This window comes from Choloepus didactylus, chromosome 26 (assembly GCF_015220235.1).
Source record: "Choloepus didactylus isolate mChoDid1 chromosome 26, mChoDid1.pri, whole genome shotgun sequence".
NCBI lineage: Eukaryota > Metazoa > Chordata > Mammalia > Pilosa > Megalonychidae > Choloepus > Choloepus didactylus.
Window position 1 is genome coordinate 13,740,906 of NC_051332.1, and position 20,097 is coordinate 13,761,002.

At 36.4% G+C, this 20,097-nt stretch overlaps 1 pseudogene; it reads right to left on the reverse strand.

The window, feature by feature from the left end:
* Positions 1-1,384: 1,384 nt before the first annotated feature.
* Positions 1,385-2,135, reverse strand: LOC119520857 (annotated as a pseudogene).
* Positions 2,136-20,097: the final 17,962 nt, after the last annotated feature.

Here is a 20,097-nt window from a genome sequence, read left to right on the forward strand (position 1 = left end):
AACTTTTGTTTTATTTTCACTAAGTTCCTCCTTTCCAGTTAGAGACAAATAATTCCTGATAAAGGACTTCAATTTTAAAAAACAAAAAACAAAATTCATGCAGAGTGCTATTTTTCAACATGGCTATAGAAAAAACTTAATTCAATGATGTACAATGATTGAGATTAGGCAACTCTCACCACAACACTATATTTCAGACCAAAAGGAGTGAATGATCCTCTACTCAAAGTCTAACAATAAATTTGGGGGTGTGGGGGTTAGGATTGATAATTTATATATTTTATCTTGCCTTTAATATAGGATGAATAATCCATTATCTACAAAAATTATCTGCATTAAATGTGTTTTAGAAACAAAATTTTACTTAACATGTTGACAAACCCACCCCACATTCCTTAGGTTAATTTCTGTATAAGTGTTAGTTTATACTACTAATCACTGTGCTGCCACAGCTAAATCAGCTAAATATTAGTCTATATAGTATTACTCAAAAGATCTACAAAGGTATAGACCTATGTTTACCCAAAAAAGGAGCTTTTAAAAATAAAAACAAACTGAAAGAAAGCAATAATGTTTCAAATGAATGGCACTGGGCAAATTACATATAATAAATAACAAATTTAGACAGATTATCAGGTGTTCATCGGTTTCTGTCATAAAGATAAAATGTTTGAGGAAGATCTTGAGACTACTATCCCTCCCTCTAAACTTTCAGCTTCTACAAAGTATCAGATGTTACAACTGGTGCAAATGATAAATGCTATTAGATAAAAATGAAAATTCATCTACAAAGCAAACTAGCAAAATCTGTAGTGACTACTCATAAAAGGCTCTCTTAATTGGTGGCAATATCCTTTAGCACATATCCAGGATAGACTAAATTGAAACAGAATATTTCTGATACATTAGCAATCCTTTCATATATTTTTACTAACTATTATAAAATTCCAAAAATACATAAGTACTCCCTGTACCATGTGTTACGCAACAGTTGGGGGAAGACTGATGAAGTCATGGCTACCACTTTCACAGTTAAACACTGTACCTCGAGAGCTCTGCCGTCTATCCACAGTGTATTGTGAGGGCTCAGAGAGGTGGCAAACTGCCTCTACATTGAAAAGTTTGTAATAGAATGTCCCCAAATTAGAGGAAAGGGGGATACTGGGAGGGGAGGTAGGCAGGGTAAGAGAATTTTAAAATAATACTGGTGGGGAGTGTATATTTTAAGATAGCTACTATACCTTGTCTATCCTTTACCCTAATCTTGAATAACTGCATATTCATGCAAAATAAAATTTCTACTTTATAGGAAGAGGAGCATTCTGTTTGGAAAAGCATATTCTGTTAGGGGAAGATGTGAAGACATCTCTCTCATAAGTGCCATTTACTTGGTGGGTCTTTTGGCTATATCACTATGTGCTATTTCAACTTCCTTATCACTCAGACAAGTATTGGTGAACTCATCCATACTGTAAGCATTAGTTAAGTATCTCCAGATGCTGGTCATTCCCTTTAGGATATCAAAATTGTGATACTTTTTGCCACCACCTTGACAATGTGCAGTTTGGGCAGCAAGTTGCAATCAGTTAATGTCATTTCATTGCCATCCAGAAATTTATGTGTGGAAAATTTAATATCCTCCATACTATTCTCATCAATATCATCAGGAAGGGGAGAATGCAGATATTCATCCATTTTCTGCAGTGTTTTCAAGAAACCCCTCTCCAGTGCTTCATTAGACTCTGGCCTTGAATTCTTGATATATGCAGAGAATCTGGCAAATATTTCCATTCCAGCAGTATTTGATTCTGGATGTTTTGGTGAAAGCTTTAAATACTTGGGAAGGCATAAGACTTCTTCAAGAAATTCCTCAATCTTATTTACATCCATTTTGACTTCACTGTTGAAAGTGGGTGGGTCCTGGGAGCCAAGTTCTGCAAGTGTGCAGGCTTCCTCTTCAGGTCAATGGTAGGGACACTCAACACAACACCTTTGAGCCAAAGAATCATGAAAAGCCTCTGGGGAAACGGGCAGTATCCTATGCTTTCACTGTCACTGCCAGCCTTGATGAAGAGCTTGATGATGGACTGTTTGTCCTCCTCCTTCAGTCCATTCAGTGGCATCAACAACGCCATGGCCACCTTGGTGGGCTCTGTGGACAGCGGATGCTGCTGCTCCAAGGCTGTTTTGGCTGCCAGCTCCTGCCATGCTGTGATTCCCTTGAGAGTCCTGGCCTTGAGCTCACAGCAGCCTCAGCTTCTCAGCACCACCTCACACCTGCACACGACTCCTACAGTACCTTTCTTCATGTGTGTAATTATTATTGTGAAAGAGATTCCAAGAATGGACATATTGATTTAAATGACCACTGTTTTATGAATTTTTAAACAAAGTTCTAACTTGCATATTATATACAGATAAAATAATTTAGCCACCTGTGAAGAAAAACCAATTATTCTATCTCCATTGTGCTGTATATTTATTATCTGTCCTCCTTGCAGGTGACTGCAGTTCCATGTCTTCTCTGTGACCCTGGTGGGAGGTTTGAAGTTGGAAGGAGGCTGAAGTCTGAGTATCTCTTCTCCCAGCACCTGAGATTGGTAGTTGCTGATTCTCCACCTGTGGCTCTTGTATGCTAATGGCAGCTCTCCCATGCAACTGCAAACCTCATGGATCCTTGAAACTGCTCCTCTTCCCACTGCTTCTCATGCTCAAGGCTCCAGATAGCTTTCCTTGATGAAAACTTTTGGTGATTCTCCACTTGGTGGCTTTTCTGAACACTTTCCATTCCTAAACTCTCATCAGTCACCCCCACTTCTATCTTCATCTTGATGCAATCATTCTTTTTTTCCTACACTTTGGAAATATTTACCAATGATATTGTTTCCATTTAGAATGTGTTTGGATTTACATACCTCTGACTGATTGTGATTTAGCATCTCTTCATATTGTGATTTAGCATCTTTTTACATGATTACATATAATATTTTAAGTTTGAATTAATCACCTTTAAATGTTGTCTTTTTGACTGACAAATTTGTCCTCTATGAGACTTCTTTGCCTCTTTATTTTATTTTGAAATAAATTCAAAGTTATAGGAAAAGTTGCAAAAACAATACAAACCCCATACACAGAACTCCAGCATACCCTGACCCCCCTCCTCTGATACCCCACTCCACCAACTTTAACATGCTGTCACACCACTCTTTCCCTCCCTCTCTCCCTATCTATCATCCATCATCTATTGCTCTGTCTTCTGAGCATATGAGAACTACCTGCACACATCCTTGAACAAACACTATAATGCACATACACAATTCCCATGAACAAGAACATTCTTTTATGCAACCCCATTAAATACAGCTAAGAAGTACAAGAGATTCAACACTGATACAAAGCTTACATTCCATATTTCCTTTTTTTTTTTTCTTGTCTCAACTGTGTCCCTTTAAAACTCCTCTCCTCCATCCTCAGATCCCATCCAGGGTCATCCTTGGTATTCAATTGTCATCTATTTAGACTGTCTTTTTTTTTTTCCCCCTCAATTGTGGAAACATATATCCAGCCTAAATCTTCCCATTCTACCCCCACCCTAGTATTCCATTAGTGGGATTAATCACATTTACAATGTTGTAATGTGATGACCTCCCCACCTTCCATTACTAGAAATTTCCCTTCACTTCAAATAGCAGCTCTACCCTCATTTAACTCCCCATTGCCCCTTCCCCCATTTCTCTTAACCCATACTCTACTTTTCATCTCTATGGTCATATTCTGATAAATTCTTTGTGTTTACTGTGGAGCTTAAAATTAACCTTTTAAATCCATAACACTCTTGTTTCTCTTTCATATCAACTTAACTTCAATAGCATACATAAACTATGTTCCTATACTCCTTCATTCACACACCTTTATATAGTTCTTGTCAAAAGTTACATATTTTACATTGAGTTCAAAACCACTGATTTGTCATTAGAGTTTGTGTATTTTATATCTTCTAGGAGGTAAATAGTGGAGTTACAATTCAAAAATTGACTTCTATTTATATTCCATTGTGGTCAGAGAATGTGCTTTGAAGATATTCAATTTTTTTTTTTAATTTATGGAGGCTTGTTTTATGTCCCAGCATATGGTTCATTCTGGGGAAAGATCCATGATCACTAGAGAAGGATGAGTGTTCTGGTGATTTGGGATGTAAGTTTCTATACATGTCTGTTAAAATTCTCTATATCTCTTTCTCTTTTTTTGTTTCTCTGTTGGTAGGGCCCCATTTAGTACCTAAAGCAGGGCAGGTCTTTTATTGGCAAACTCTCTCAGCATTTGTTTGTCTGTGAAAAATTTAAGCTCTCCCTCAAATATGAAGGAGAGTTTTGCTGGATAAAGTATTCTTGGTTGGAAATTTTTCTTTCTCAGAATTTCAAATATGTCATGCCACTGCCTTCTCACCTCCATGGTGGCCACTGAGTAGTCATAACTTAGTCTTATGTTGTTTCCTTTGTATGTAGTGAATTGCTTTTCTCTTACTGCTTTCAGAACTTGCTCCTTCTCTTCAGTATTTGAGAGTCTGATCAGAATATGTCTTGGAGTGTGTTTATTTGGATGTATTCTATTTGGATTTTGCTGGGCATTTATGCTTTGTGTATTTATATTGTGTAGAAGGTTTGGGAAGTTTTCCCCAACAATTTCTTTGAATACTCTTACTAGATCCTTACCCTTTTCTTCCCCTTCTGGGACACCAATGAGTCTTAAGTTTGGATGTTTTATTTTATCTGTCATATCCCTGAGATCCATTTTTATTTTTTTTATTTTTTTCTCCATTCTTTCTTTTGTTCTTTCATTTTCTGTTCTGTGGACTTCCACGACACTGAGTCATTGTTCAACTTCTTCTAATGTTGTATTATGAGTATCCAGAGTCTTTTTAATTTGACCAACAATTTCTTTTATTTCCATAAGATCTTCTATTTTTTTATTTACTCTTGCAATGTCTTCTTTATGCTCTTCTAGGGTCTTCTTTATGTCCCTTGTATCCTGTGCCATGGTCTTCTTCATGTCCTATCATTTGCCATGTTTTCATTCCTCAATTGTAGTTCTTTGATTATTTGTGCCAAGTACTGTGTGTCTTCTGATATTTTGATTTGTGCGTTTGGAATTGGGTTCTCCATGTCATCTGGTTTTATCATATGCATTAAGATTTTCCATTGTTTTTGGCCTCTTGGCATTTCCTATGCTTGATAGGATTCTTTCAAGCTGTAAAAAAAATATAGCAATCTATTTTTTCAGAAATACAATTTGGTTGTGTACACTTTCTCTAACTAACCAGTAGATGGCAACTGCAAGTCACCTATACCTCTCAAGTCAGTTTTCCTCAACTTCATCCTTGTGGTGTTTGGGAAAATGATTCTTGTGGATTTCAGTTGGTGAACTCAGTTTGGGTGTGTTGCTGGAGCTGTCCACCCTGAATGTGGGGCATGTGTCTGGGTGGCTAGGGAGGCAGGGCAGGTTTAATATTCAAACCCCCCATGTGCTCCCAGAGATTCAAGGCCACTGCAAGAGTCTAAGCCTTCATTTGAGTTCTGCCCCAGATTTTCCCTGTTGCTGACCCACAAACCACTGGCATTGATATAGCATCCCTGGGTTTTCTGAGTGGGCCTCCCTTCTCAGCTGTAATCTTCCAGAACCTCTGCTGAGGGAATGCTGTGCTACATCACAAGTGTGTGCCATCCCTCAAGGGAAACCCCAGGCCACCGGGCCATGCAGGGGTGTTCCCAGCCTGATGCAACAATGGCTGAATGGGGCATCTCCACCCCTCCCCCTCCTCACACAGTTCCTCCTTCCCAGTTCCAGGACAACTGGTGTGGCTCTGGGCTGTGGGCACAGCCCCAGGCAGTAGTGTCTCCAGCCCTCCAGGGGTTCAGCTGCAAGCAGTGGGGTTTCTTTCTCCATCTGGCTCTCCCCCCCCACTCCCCTGTCCCTGAAAGAATCTGCCATGGGCTATCCTCCACACCAGACACCAAGAGGCCAGCTCAGCCTGCTCTTGCCATGTTCCCACCATTGCAACTGCAAGTGCTCCTGGGTTTTTCCTTTTTTTTTTTTTTTTTTTTTTTTTAAAGAACCAGTCCATCTCCAAACACCAACCCCTGGCTTCCCCACACCACAGCACAGCTGCAGTTCTTGAGTTTTTCAGCCAGCTTACTCACTAGTTTCAGAATGCAGTCTCCCAGTTTCACCATGTGTATATCCCCTGTGGTTCTAGCAGACCTTGTCCAGCCAGTGCATCAGTGAAACCTGTATTCTGGGTCAACTTCTGGTTTTTATCTAGTAGTTTTCATGGAGGTGTTTTTTTGCCCTGTCTCACCTAGCCACTATCTTAGGTTCCACCACTTCTTTGCCTCTTATATATTAATAATATCACTCCTCTGTTATATATGTACTGCCTTCTCTACAAGTAATATATCAATGTATGTTTATTGTTTTCCTTGTACAGAATTTTTTGGAGTCAAACATAACAATGATTTTCTTTCTTATTTGGAATTTCTCATGTTGTTTATAAAGGCTTCCCCCATCACAAAATATACAAATTGCTATTCAAGATGTTTTCTGGTATTTTGATTTTCATTCTTATGTATAATTCTTTAATCTGCAGGAAGTTTATTATTTAGTATGCTTTGAGATCCTCCAATTTTATTTATTCAATTTCTTTTTTTTTATTAAATTCAGTTTTATTGAAATACATTCACACACCATACAATCATCCATGATATACAATCCACTGTTCACAGTATGATAACATAGTTATGCGTTCATCACCACAATCTATCTCTGAACATTTTCCTTACATCAGAAAGAATCAGAACAAGAATAAAAAATAAAAGTGAAAAAGAACACCCAAATCATCCCCCCATCCCACCCCATTTGTCCTTTAGTTTTTATCCCCATTCCTCCACTCATCCATACACTAGATAAAGGGGGTGTGATCCACAAGGTCTTCACAATCACACTGTCACCCCTTGTAATCTACATTATTATATAATTGTCTTCAGGAGTCCAGACTGCTGGGTTGGAGTTTGGTAGTTTCAGGTATTTACTTCTAGCTATTCCAATACATTAAAGCCTAAGAGGTGTTATCTATATAGTGCATAAGAATGTCCACCAGAGTGACCTCTCAACTCCATTTGGAATCTCTCAGCCACTGAAACTATTTCGTTTCATTTTGCATCTCCCTTTTGGTCAAGAAGATACTCTCAGTCCCACGACGCCAGGTCCACATTCATCCCCGGGAGTCATACTCTGCATTGCCAGGGAGATTTACACCCTGGGAGTTGGGTCCCACGTAGGGGGGAGGGCAGCGAGTTCACCCGTCGAGATGGCTCAGTTAGAGAGGGAGAGGGCCACATCTGAGCAACAAAGAGGTACTCAGGGGGAGACTCTTAGGCACCATTACATACAACTTTAGACTCTCCTTTGTGGTAATGAGGTTCATAAGGGCAAGTCCCATGCTCGAGGGCTCAGCACATCAAACTGCCAGTCCCAATGTTTGTGACAACATACGCTAGGGGATCAGCATCTCAAAGTTTAGAGATAGGCCTTACAATTCAGGGATAGAGTTAACTGCTGTAAGAGCTTACAATCTAGGGACTATTACAATTATTGTGTTCACGTTAGGCTATGTTCTAAGATTCAATTCTGAGTTTACACATTGTAGTTAGTCCATATTGGTGAGGCATCATCCCTCTCGCCATGTTTTCTCCAACACTTTTACTCCTATATATATATTTTCCTACAATTTTATAGAGTTATATTCACATACCATACATTTATCCACAGTGTACAATCAGTTGTTCATGGTATCATCATAAAGTTGTACATTTATCACCACAATCAGCATTTGAACATACTGATTAAATGTTCGCTGCGATCTCAGCTTTTCCTCCAATTCCATACTTGTGTCCAATGTGTGACTGGTTACTGGAGACCCCGAAAACACTGTTTCATATAGTTCTTGGGTAATTGCCAGCTGCTCTAGGGGAGAGACAAAATTCTGCTCCTCACCACTCTGCCATCTTGCCCCGCCTCCTATTTATTCAATTTCTTGAGGTAAAATTCAAGTAATATACTATTCACTCTTTTACTCATATTAGAGTGCACAATTTGGGGGATTTTAGTATGTTCACAAAGTTGTGCAGTCATCACCACTGTCTAATTCCAGAATGTTTTAATACCCCCAAAAGAATACATGTACCATTAAGCAATAACTTTTAATTTCCCCATCCTTCATAGCCCTTGGCAACCACTAATATGCTTTCTGTCTCTATGCATTCACCTACTGTGGACATTTCATGTGAATGGAGTCATTCAGTACATAGTCTTTTTCTGCTTCTTTCATATACCTTGATGTTTTTAAGGATCATCCACATTGTAACATGCAGCGGTGATCATTCCTTCTTTTGTTAGATAGTGTTCTATCACATGAACGTACCATGTTTTCTTTATCCATTCATCAGTAAATGAACAAGTGTGTTGTTTCCACCTTTTGACTATTGTGAATAGTGTTGCTATGAACATGTGTGTACAAGTTTTTGTTTGGTGACTATTTTAATTTCTCTTGTGTATATACCTAGTGTGCCGTTTTGAGTGTGTTGTGTCCCCCAAATGCCATTGTCTTTGTGGTCTTGTGTGGGGCAGGCGTTTTGGTGATGGTTGGATTTGCTTGGAATGTGCCCCACCCAGCTGTGAAAAATGATTCTGATGAGATGTTCCCATGGAGGCGTGGCCCCGCCCATACAGGGTGGGCCCTTGTCGGTGGAGCTATATAAATGCGCTGACTCGGGGGGAAGAAAGAGAGTGCAGCTGGGAGTGATGTTTTGAAGAGAAGCAAGCTTGCTAGAAAGGAACGTCCTGGGAGAAAGCCGTTTTGAGGCCAGAGCTTTGGAGCAGATGCCAGCTGCCTTCCTAGCTAGCAGAGGTTTTCTGGACGCCATTGGCCATCCTCCGGTGAAAGTACCCATTTGCTGAGGTGTTACCTTGGATGCTTTGTGGCCTTAAGACTGTAACTGTGTAGTGAAATAAACCCCTGTTTTATAAAAGCCTATCCATCTCTGGTGTTTTGCATTCTGCAGCGTTAGCTAACTAGAACACCTAGTAATGGAAATGCTGGTTCATATGATAATTCTTTGTTTAACTTTTTGAGGAAATAATAACATGTTTTCCATAGTGACTGCAACATTTTACATTCCCAACAGCAATGCATGACAGTTATAATATCTCCACATCATCAACACTTGCTGTATTCTGATTTATTTTATTATGGACATCCAAGTAAGTGTGAAGTGGCATCTCTTTATGGGTTTGATATACATTTTCCTAATGATAAATGAATGGTGTCAAGCATCTTTTCTGTGTTGCTAGTCATTTATATATCATCTTTGTATAAACACCTACTATTGTCCTTCATCCATTTTTAATGGTGTTTTTTGTTTTCCTGTTGTTTTGTTATGAGTTGCTTATGTATTCTGGATAGTACACTCATCGTATTTTATGTGCAAATATTTTCTTATACCCTGTGGGCTGTATCAATTTTCTTTATAGAATCCTTGATGCACAAATGTTTATAGTTTTGATCACTTAAAATTTACATATTTTTTCTTTTGTTGCTTGTGATTTGGTGCCGTATCTAAGAATTAATTGCCAAATTCAAGGTTATGCATGTTTACACTTATGCCTTTAATCCATTTTGAGTTAATTATTGTATGTGGGTTCATGTAAGGATGCATTCTTTTGCATGGGATTTTATATTTGTACATGCACCACTGTTGCAAAAACTATCCTTTTCAGAATCAATGGTCTTAGCACCTTGTCAATAAGTATTGACCATAGATGAATAGTTTATTTCTGGAATAAAATTTCTATTGATCTCTATATCTACCTTCATGCCAATTCCACACTTTTTGATTACAGAAGTTTTGTAGTGAATTTTGTCTTTGGAAAGTGTGAGATCACACAGTTTGATATTTTTGAAGATTGATTTGGCTATTTAGGGATACCTGCAATTGTATGTAAACTTTACAATCAGCTTATCTACTTCTGCAAAAGAAAGCATTTTAAATTTGGAAGAAAGAGATTGCATTACAGAATGCTTTCATATGTAATGACATTCTTAACAAAATTAAATATTACAATTCATGATCATTGGATGTCTTTCCACTTAGTTAGATCTTTAATTTTTCTCCAAAAATATTCCACAGTTTTCAGTGTAAAATCTTTTTATTGCAATTTTATTGAGATATATTCATATACAAGTTAATAATCCAATGTGTACAATCAATGTTTCATGATATCATCAAACAGTTGGGCTTTCCTCAACACAGTCAATTTTGAACATTTTCATTAATCCAAAAAATAAAAATAAAAAAGAACACCCAAAGCATGCCATACCCTTTATACCCCTAATTATTTAATTTTGTCTTATTTTCTTACACATCTGTCCATACACTGGAAAACTGGAGTGAGAGAGGCAACATTTTCACAATTACACAATCACAATGTAAAAGCTATAAAGTTATACAATCATCTTCAAGAATCAAGGCTAGTTGAGAAGTCACTCTGGTGGACATTCTTATCCACTATATAGATAACATCTCTTAGGTTTTAATGTATTGGAATAGCTAGAAGTAAATACCTGAAACTATTAAACTCCAGCCCGGTGGTCTAGACTCCTGAAGATGATTGTATAATAATGTATAGTATAAGGGGTTACAGTATGATTGTGAAGGCCTTGTGGATCACACTCCCTTTGTCTAGTGTGTGGATGAATGGGTAGAAAAGTGGAGACAAAAACTAAATGACAAATAGGGTGGGATGGGGGGATAGTTTGGGTGTACCTTTTTACTTTTATTTTTTATTGTTATTCTGATTCTTTCTGATATAAGAAAAATGTTCAGAAATAGATTGTGGTGATGAATGCATAACTGGATGATTGTGCTGGTTTGAATGTATTATGTCCCCCAGAAAAAGCCATATTCTTTGATGCAATCTTGTGGGGCAGACATAATAGTGGGGATTAAGTTGGAACGTTTGGATTAGGTTGTTTGCATGGAGATGTGCCCCACCCAACTGTAGATGATAATTGATGGGATATTTACATGGAGGCGTGGCCCCACCCATTCAGCGTGGGCCTTGATCAGTGAAGCCATATAAACGTGCTGACTTAAAGAGATGGAACTCAGTGCAGCTGTGAGTGACGTTTTGAAAAGGAGCAAGCTTGCTAGAGAGGAATGTCCTGGGAGAAAGCCATTTTGAAACCAGAACTTTGGAGCAGATGCCAGCCACATGCCTTCCCAGCTAACAGAGGTTTTCCAGACACCATTTGCCATCCTCCGGTGAAGGTACCTTATTACTGATGTGTTACCTTGGACACTTTATGGCCTTAAGACTGTAACTGTATAGCCAAATAAACCCTCTTTTTATAAAAGCCCATCCATCTCTGGTATTTGCATTCCACAGCATTAGCAAACTAGAACAATGATCATACTGTGAACGGTTGATTGTATACCATGGATGATTGTATGGTATGTGAATATATTTTAATAAAACTGAATTAAAAAAAGAAAATCAAATAACCTAAACTAACTACTCTTCCATATCATCATCTACTTAACTTGCATTAATGCAATATCTTCATTGCAGTTTATTAAAATTACATTTCTTATATTCAAAAAAGAATCAAGGCTACTGAACTGTAGTATAAGTTTCAGGTATTTCTTTATAGCTATTCTAATACACTAAAAATTAAAAAAGAATATTGACATAATGCTTAAGAAGAACCTCCAAATAGAACTCTCATCTCTTTTTGAAATCTTTCATCCACTGAAACTAAAATTTGTTCAATTTCTCTTCCCATTTTGGTCCAAGTATTCCTGAATGTCACAATGCCACTGCCAGGCTCATTGATGGGAGTCATGTTCCATGTTGCTAGGAGATATACCCTCCTGAGGTCCATGTCCACAAAGGGGTCAGGGCAGTGAGTTTACCTTCAGAGTTGGCTCAGAGAGAGAGGCCACATCTGAGCAACAAAAGAGGTTCTCTGGGAGTGACTCTTAGGAATAATTATAAGTAGATTTAGCTTTGTAGGAATAAGTTCCATAAGGAAAACCTACAAGATAGCAGGATTTTCCTATTACATTGGTAGACCCCAGTGCTTGTGAGGATACCAGGAATTCCCCAGGTGGAGAAGTGTAATGTTTCCACATTTTTTACCCAGTCCTTCAAGGGGACTGTGAAAATACCTTTTTGTTCCCTGGCAAAATTATCCTGGGTTGCATCAGGGCATTACACTAACCTGTACAAAGCAACATCTCCCTCCCTATTCAAGGTTCCATGTAATTATGGTGTTCCAATAAATTTACCATAAAATTTAAATTAGATGTGCTACAGAAAACAGATTTTGCACCAAATAAATATCTCTTCATTTGATCTCACACAGTAGTAGAAGTCTTAAAACACAGTCAATATCACATTTACCCTTTAGTCTGATTTTCCTTACTGCTAACAAGATCAGTTTCATTCATATTTTTAATTGAAGTCTGATCTCATTTTCAGCTTTTTAAATAGTTGTTGTATACGGTAATGCTGTCCCTCATAGCTGCAGAACTCTGTTCTGAGTCTCAGGTGTGACACAGTTACCCTAAGTTGCAGGGAATGGCCATGCTATACACAAACAGCCCAGCATCTCAGAAATTAGAAAAAACTGTACCAACTCAGCTACAGTCTAGTAATTTTTACAGTAAGCCTTCCCCTGATAGCCTATGCTCCTGAATTCAATTTTCAGAACTTACACAGGACATTTACTCCATATTAGTGACATATTATAATACTTGTCTTTTTGTTTCTGGCTTATTTCACTCACCATACTGTCTTTAAGGTTAATTAACCTAGTTTCATGCCTCACAACTCCATTCCTTCTTGCAGATGCTCAATATTCCATTGTATGTATATACCAAACATCACCCTTCCTTCATCAATGTACCCTTCTGCCACCTCCATCTATTACAAATTGTATATGCTGCCACCATAAACACCAATATGCAAATGTCCATTCATGTCCCTGCTTTCACTTCTTCCAAAAATATACTAATAATCAGTTTCCTGGATCATATGGCAAACCTATACTTAACCTTCTGTGTAACCACCAAACTGCACTCCAGATGGGCTGCACCATTCTACTTCCCTACAAAAAGTGTATATATACATCCCTCACTCCATATTTTCTACAACTCTTACATCTTTCTGTTTATTTTTTAAAGTTTTATTCACGCACCATACAATCCATCCTACGTAAAAAATCAATGGTTTCCTGTATAATCATGTAGTTATGCATTCACCACCACAATATACATGAGGACTTTTCCATTTCTTCTGCAAAGAAAGAAGAGGGAAAAAATAACAAATAAAAATAAAAATAAAATAAAAAGGAGAATCAACAATATTACCAAGAATTCCATACCTATCCCTTATATCACCCTCTCATTGACATTTAGATTTTGTATTCTGTCTTTGTTACATATAATGGAAGTATATTACAGTGTCACTGTTAACTATGGACTCTAATTTATATTGATTTTTATTCCATATACCATCCCATTTTCAACACCTTGAAATGTTGACATGCACTTGTTCCCCTACATGTAAAGATATTCTTATATTTGTAGATTTAATCACCATTGTTGTCCACTGTAGGTTCTGTTACACTATACAGTTTGAGCCACTAGCTTCTATCTTCCCTTCTGGTGTCATACATATGCCAAGCCTTCCTCTTCCAACCATACACTCAGGTTTGTTCAGTGTACTTACAGTATTGTGCTACCATCACTCAGTATTGTGCTATCCACTTCTGGATCTTTTCAATCAATCCTGTTGAACATTCTGTACTCCATCAGAATCAAATGCCCACTCTCTACTCTCTTTCTATCCCCTGATAACTTGTGTTCTCAACTTTAATTCTCAAAGTTCATTCATTAATATTAGACCTTACAAGTGAAAATCATAGAAAATTTGTCCTTTTGTTGGTGGTTAATTTCACTCAACATAATGTCCACAAGGTACATCCACATTTTAATATGCTTCATGAGTTTATTCTTTCTTAATGTAATGTAATATTCCATTGTATGTATATACCACACTTTATCCATTCATCCATTGATGGAATTTGGGATTTTCCATCTCCTGGAAATTATATATAGTCTTGCTATAAACATTGGTGTGAAAATGTCCTTTAGCATTCCTGCATTCAATTCCTCCAAATATATATCTAGTAATGGCTTTTCTGGATCATATGGCAGTTCTATACTTAGTTTCCTGAGGAACTGCCACACAGCCTTCCAGAATTGTTGCACCATTCTACGTTCCCACCAAAAGCAAATAATTTTGCCTGTTTCCCAACATCCTCTCCAGCACTTTTACTTACCTGTTTTTGTTTTTATAATGGTCATTAAGTAGGTATGACATGATATCTCATTGTGGTTTTTGATTTGCATTTCCCTAATAGCCATTGAAATTGAGCATCTTTTCTTATGTTATTGAGCCATTTGTGTTTCCTCTTTGAAAACTGTCTGTCCATGTCTTTTTTCCATTTTTAATGGGATTGTTTGTCTTTTTGTTGTTCAGCTGTAGGATGTCTTTATATATTCTGGATATTAAACCCTTATCTGATATATGGTTTCCAAATATTGTCTCCTATTGCGTATAATGCCTTTTCCCTTTTCTAACAAATTCCTTTTATGCACAAAATAATTCAGCTTTGAGAAAATACCATCGATCTATTTCTTCTTTCATTGCTCATACTTTGAGTGCAAAGTCTAGGAATCCACCTGATATCACAAGGTCTTTAAGATGTTTCCTTCTATTTCATTCTAAAATTTTATGTTCTTAGCATTAATTTTATGTCTCTGATCCATTTTGAATTAATTTTTGTATAAAGTGTGAGATATGAGTCCTTTTCATTTTTTGTTAAGGATATCTTTTTCTCCAAGCACCATTTATTGCAGAGACTGCTATGTCTCAGTTAAGTTGAATTGATGGCCTTATCAAAGGTCAATTTTCCATAGATGAGAGTGTCTATTTCTGAACACTCAATTTGATTCCATTGGTCTGTGTGTGTGTGTATGTATGTGTGTGTGTGTGCATATATATATATGAGTACCATGTCCTTTTGACCATTGTAGCTCAGTAATATGCTTTAAAGTTAAATAGTGTGACACCTCACACTTCATTCTCTTTCTCTAGATATTTAGTTAATTGGGGCACACTGCCATTCCAAATAAATTTGTTTATTCATTTTCCTATTTCAGCAAAAGTAAGTAGTTAGGATTTTAATTGGTATTGCAGTGAATCTATAAATCAATTTTGGTAGAATTGGCATCTTATGTTTAGTCTTCAAATCCATGAACATGATATATCCTTCCATTTATTTAGGTCTTACTTGATTTCTTTTAGCATTTTTTTTTTTTTTTTTTTGTAGTTTTCTGTGTATAAGTCTTTTGTGGCCTTGGTTAAATTTATTTCAAATATTTGAAAATTTTGGTTACTATTTTAATAGGACTTTTTCTTGATTTCCTCCTCGGATAGCTCATTACTAGTTGATAGAAACTATGGATTTTTGCATGTTGATCCTGCACCCTGCCACTTTTCTGAACTGATTTATTATTTCTAGCTTAGCTAGAATTTCTACATTTAGTCTCATATCATCTACACACAGAGAAATTTTTCCTTCTCACTTTCCAATTTGATCTCATTTGTTTCTTTTTATTGCCTAGTTGCTCTAATTAGAAATTCCAGCACAATGTTGAATAACAATGGTGACAGTAAACAACCTTGTCTTTTTCATCTTAGTGAAAATACTTTCAGTTTTCCACATTGAGTGTGATGTTTGCTGTTGGTTTTGCATATGTTTCATTTTTCATGTTTAGGAAGTGTCCTACTTCTATCATTTGGAGTGCTTTCATCAAGATAGATGTTGAATTTTTTCAAGTGCCTTTTCTACATCAATTGGGATTTTGTAGGTTTTCCCCTTTGATTGATTGATTGTGGTGTATTACCTTAATTGATTATTTTTTTTAAACCAGCCATGCATACCTGGAATAAACCACACTTGATCTTGGTGTACATTTCTTTTAATATGCTGCTGGATTCAATTTGCAAGTATATTTTTGGGGATTTTTGCATCTATATTCATTAAAGTGATTGCCCTATAATTTTACTTTCTTGTATTATCTTTGTCTGGTTTTGGTATTAGGGTGATGGTGACTTCATAGAAAGAATTAAGTAGCATTCTGTCTTCTCCAATTTGTTGAAGAGTTTTAGTAGGATTTGTATTAATTCTTTCTTGATTGCTTTGTAAAATTCATATGTGAAACCATATTATCCATCACTTTTCTTTTTTGGATGCTTTTTGATGAGTGATTCAATCTTTTTTCTTGTTATTGGTTTGCTGAGGTAGATTAATTCTTCTTAAGTCAATTTTGGCTGTTTATGCTTTTTGAAGAAGTTGCCCATTTCATCTGCATTATCCAGTTTTAATTTTTATTGTTTTTTACCAAATAGTTGCTCATAGTATCCTCTCATTATCTCCTTTATTTCTGAGGGGTCAGTAGTTATGTTCCCTTTCCCATATTTTACTTTATGTATTTGCATCCTCTCCTTTTACAGCCTAACTAAGGGTCCATTGTTTTTATTGATTTTCTCAAAAAGACAACTTCCAATGGTGTTTATTCTCTCTATTGTTTTCATGTCCCCAATGTCATTTATTTATGCTCTAATCTTTGTCATTTCTTTCATTCTGTTTGCTTTGGGGTTAGTTTGCTGTTTTTTTTTTTTTTCCTAGTTCCTCCAGGTCAACAGTTAATTCCTTCATTTTGCCCTTTCTTTTCTGTTTTTAAAATCACATTCTTATTGTAGAATATAACATATACACATAGAAGTGATAACTTTTCAAGTACAATTAAACAAGTACTTAGAAAATTTCAAAGAGTATTATGGGTTACAGTTCCACAGTTTCAGTTATTTCCCCATTGTAAAATATATTTAGGACAATACATTTCCCTTTCAGCAATACCTTTTCTACAAAACATAAGTTTTGTTATGTTTTGCATTCATTCTCATTTGCCTTGAGATATTTACTGATTTGCATTGCTATTTCTTCCTTGGCCCACAGGTTATTTAAGAGTGTGTGGTATAGCCTCCATATATTTGCTAAATTTACAGCCTATTGCCTGTTACTGACTTCCAATTTCATTCCATTATAATCTGAGAAAGCTTTTCTAGAATCTTAATCTTTTTAAATATATTGTGATTTGCTTTGTGACCCAACATGTGGTCTATCCTGGAGGATGATCCATGAGCATTTCAGAAAAATTTGTACCCTGCTGTGGGGTGTAATGTTCTGTAAATATCTCTTCAGTTTAGTTCATTTATCATAGAATTGAAAACCACTCTCTCCTTTTGAATCCTCTGTCTTAATATTCTATCCATTGATGACAGTGGTGTGTTGAAATCTCCAACTATTATTGTAGAGGTCTATCCTTCTCCCTTCAGTGTTATCAGTGTGTGTCTCATGTATTTTGGGGCACTCCAGATAATTTCATAAATATTTGCTTGTTATGTCATCTCCATGTATTGTCCCTTTTCTTAATACTTAGTGTCCATCATTGTCTCCTTTAACTGTTTTACATTTGACATCTAGTTTGTCTAATATTAGTATAGGTAACTCTGTTCTCTGGTTGTTGTTTGTGTGAAATATCCTTTTCCATACTTTCACTTTCAACTTACTTTTTCCTTGGGTGTAAAGTAAGTCACTTGTAGAGAGCATATAGATGATTTCTGTTCTTTCAATCTTTCTGCCATTATATGTGTTTTGATTGGGGTGTTCAATCCATTAATAATTGACATTTTTATTGTAAAGGATGTACTTTCTTCTACCATTTTGTCTTTTGGAATTTAAGTCATATTTTATTTCCTCTCTCTCTCTCTCTCTCTCTCTTTCTCACTCTCTCTCTCATTCCTTACTAATAGACTACATTTCTATACCATTCTCCAAACTTTTCTCACCTATCTTTTCTTATCTTCATGTAATGCCACATTTAGTATTTCTTGTAGCGCAGGCTTCTTTTTCTCAAATTCTCTCTCAGTGTCTGTCTGAAAATATCTTACACTTCCCTTCATTTTTGAAGGATAATTTTTCTGGATATAGAATTCTTGTTCAGCAGTTTTTCTCCTTCTGTGTCTTCAATATATCATACCTCTGTCTTCACACCTCCATGATTTCTGCTTTTAAATCTGTAAGTCTTACCAAGCTTCCCTTTTATGTGATTGATCACTTTCTCTTGCTGCTTTAAGAATTCCCTCTTTGTCTTTAAAATTTGAGAATATGATTATTAAGTGCCTTGGGCTAGGCCCATTTGGATCCATTCTTTTTTGGGTTTGCTGCACTTGTTGGTTCTGTAGTTTTATATGTTTCATAAGAGATGGAAAATTTTTGGTGATTATTTTCCTCCATTATTCTTTCTGTCATTTTCCCCTTCTTTTCTCCTTTGGGACACCAAAGACACACATATTCATGTGCTTCATGCTGTCACTCAATTCCTGAGACCCTGCTTATACTTTTCCTTTCTTTCCTCTATCTGTTCTTTTGTGTGTAGTATTTCAGAATCCTCTCCTCTAGTTCACTATTCTTTCTTCTTCTTCTTCAAATCTGCTGTTGTAAGTCTCCATTGGGTTTTTCATCTCTTCTGCTGTGACATTCATTCCCATAAGTTCTGCCAATTGTTTTTCCAAACCTTTGGATAGCACAATACTACATGATGGTAGTACAATACTGTAAGAATATCAAACATTGCTGAGGGTAAGTATGGTTGAAATAAGACTGCTAGGGGCATGTATGACACCACTAGGAAAGAGAGACCATAAGGATGGGGACTATATAACATAGCAAACTTAGAGTGGACTGAAGCTACAAATATAAGAATGTTTTTACAGGAAGGAGAACAAAAATGTCAACATTACAAGGTGTTGAAAATATGATGGTATATGGAAAATAAAATCAGTGTAAATTGGTGTATATAGTTAACAGTAACAGTGTAATGAAGTATAACAAAGGCAACATACAAAAGCTAAATATCTATAAGAGAGGAATATAAGGAATGGGTATGGTATTTCTGCTGTTGTTTCTCCATTTTATTTTATTTTATTTATTGTTTAATGTTCATTTTTCCCTCTTTTTCTTTGTGGAAAAATGGAAAGATCCTCATATAGAATGCTGTGGTGAATGCATAAATATGAGTTTATACCAAGAACCATTGATTGTTTACTCAGAATGGATTGTATGGTGTGTGAATAAAACTTTAAAAATAAACAGAATGATGCAAGTGCTGGAGAAATGTGGAGAGAGAGAGATGTACCTACTCAGTGTTGGTATAAAAGTAGAATTGTTAAACTCATCTGGAGGGCAGTGTGGTGGTTCCACAGGTTACATAGGGTTGCCATATAATCCTGCAACCACATTATTAGGTATATACTTGAAAGAACTGAAAGCAGGGTCATGAATGGACACGTGCACATTGGTGCTTATGGCAGCAGTATTCACAACTTGCAATGGATGCAGGTGACCTAAGGGGACAATGAATGATGAAGGGAAGAGTGAAATTTTCTGTGTATACATAAAAAGGGTGTATACATACAAGGGAATACTGAGCAGTGAAAGAAAGATGAATTTGTGTGGCATGCAACCAGTTAAGTGAAACTTGATAAGAGTATGTTGGGTGAAATAAATAGGAAATGAAAAGATAAAGATAAATACTATAACATGTCACTAATATGGGCTACATAAAATGTGCAAACACTAAGAATTGGACACAGGATATCAGGGGAAAGCTGATTGTAAAGGTTACTAGGTTGTAAGATCCTAAAGCAATAATATCTATTCCTGAGTTGTTTGTCATTTTTAAATTTTTATATGATGAGCTTTTTGGGTATAATGTGGTCATTGCCTGGAACTTGGTATTTGTGTGACACCTGAGATTCAGAGTTAGAGTTCTGCAGCTACGAAAATCA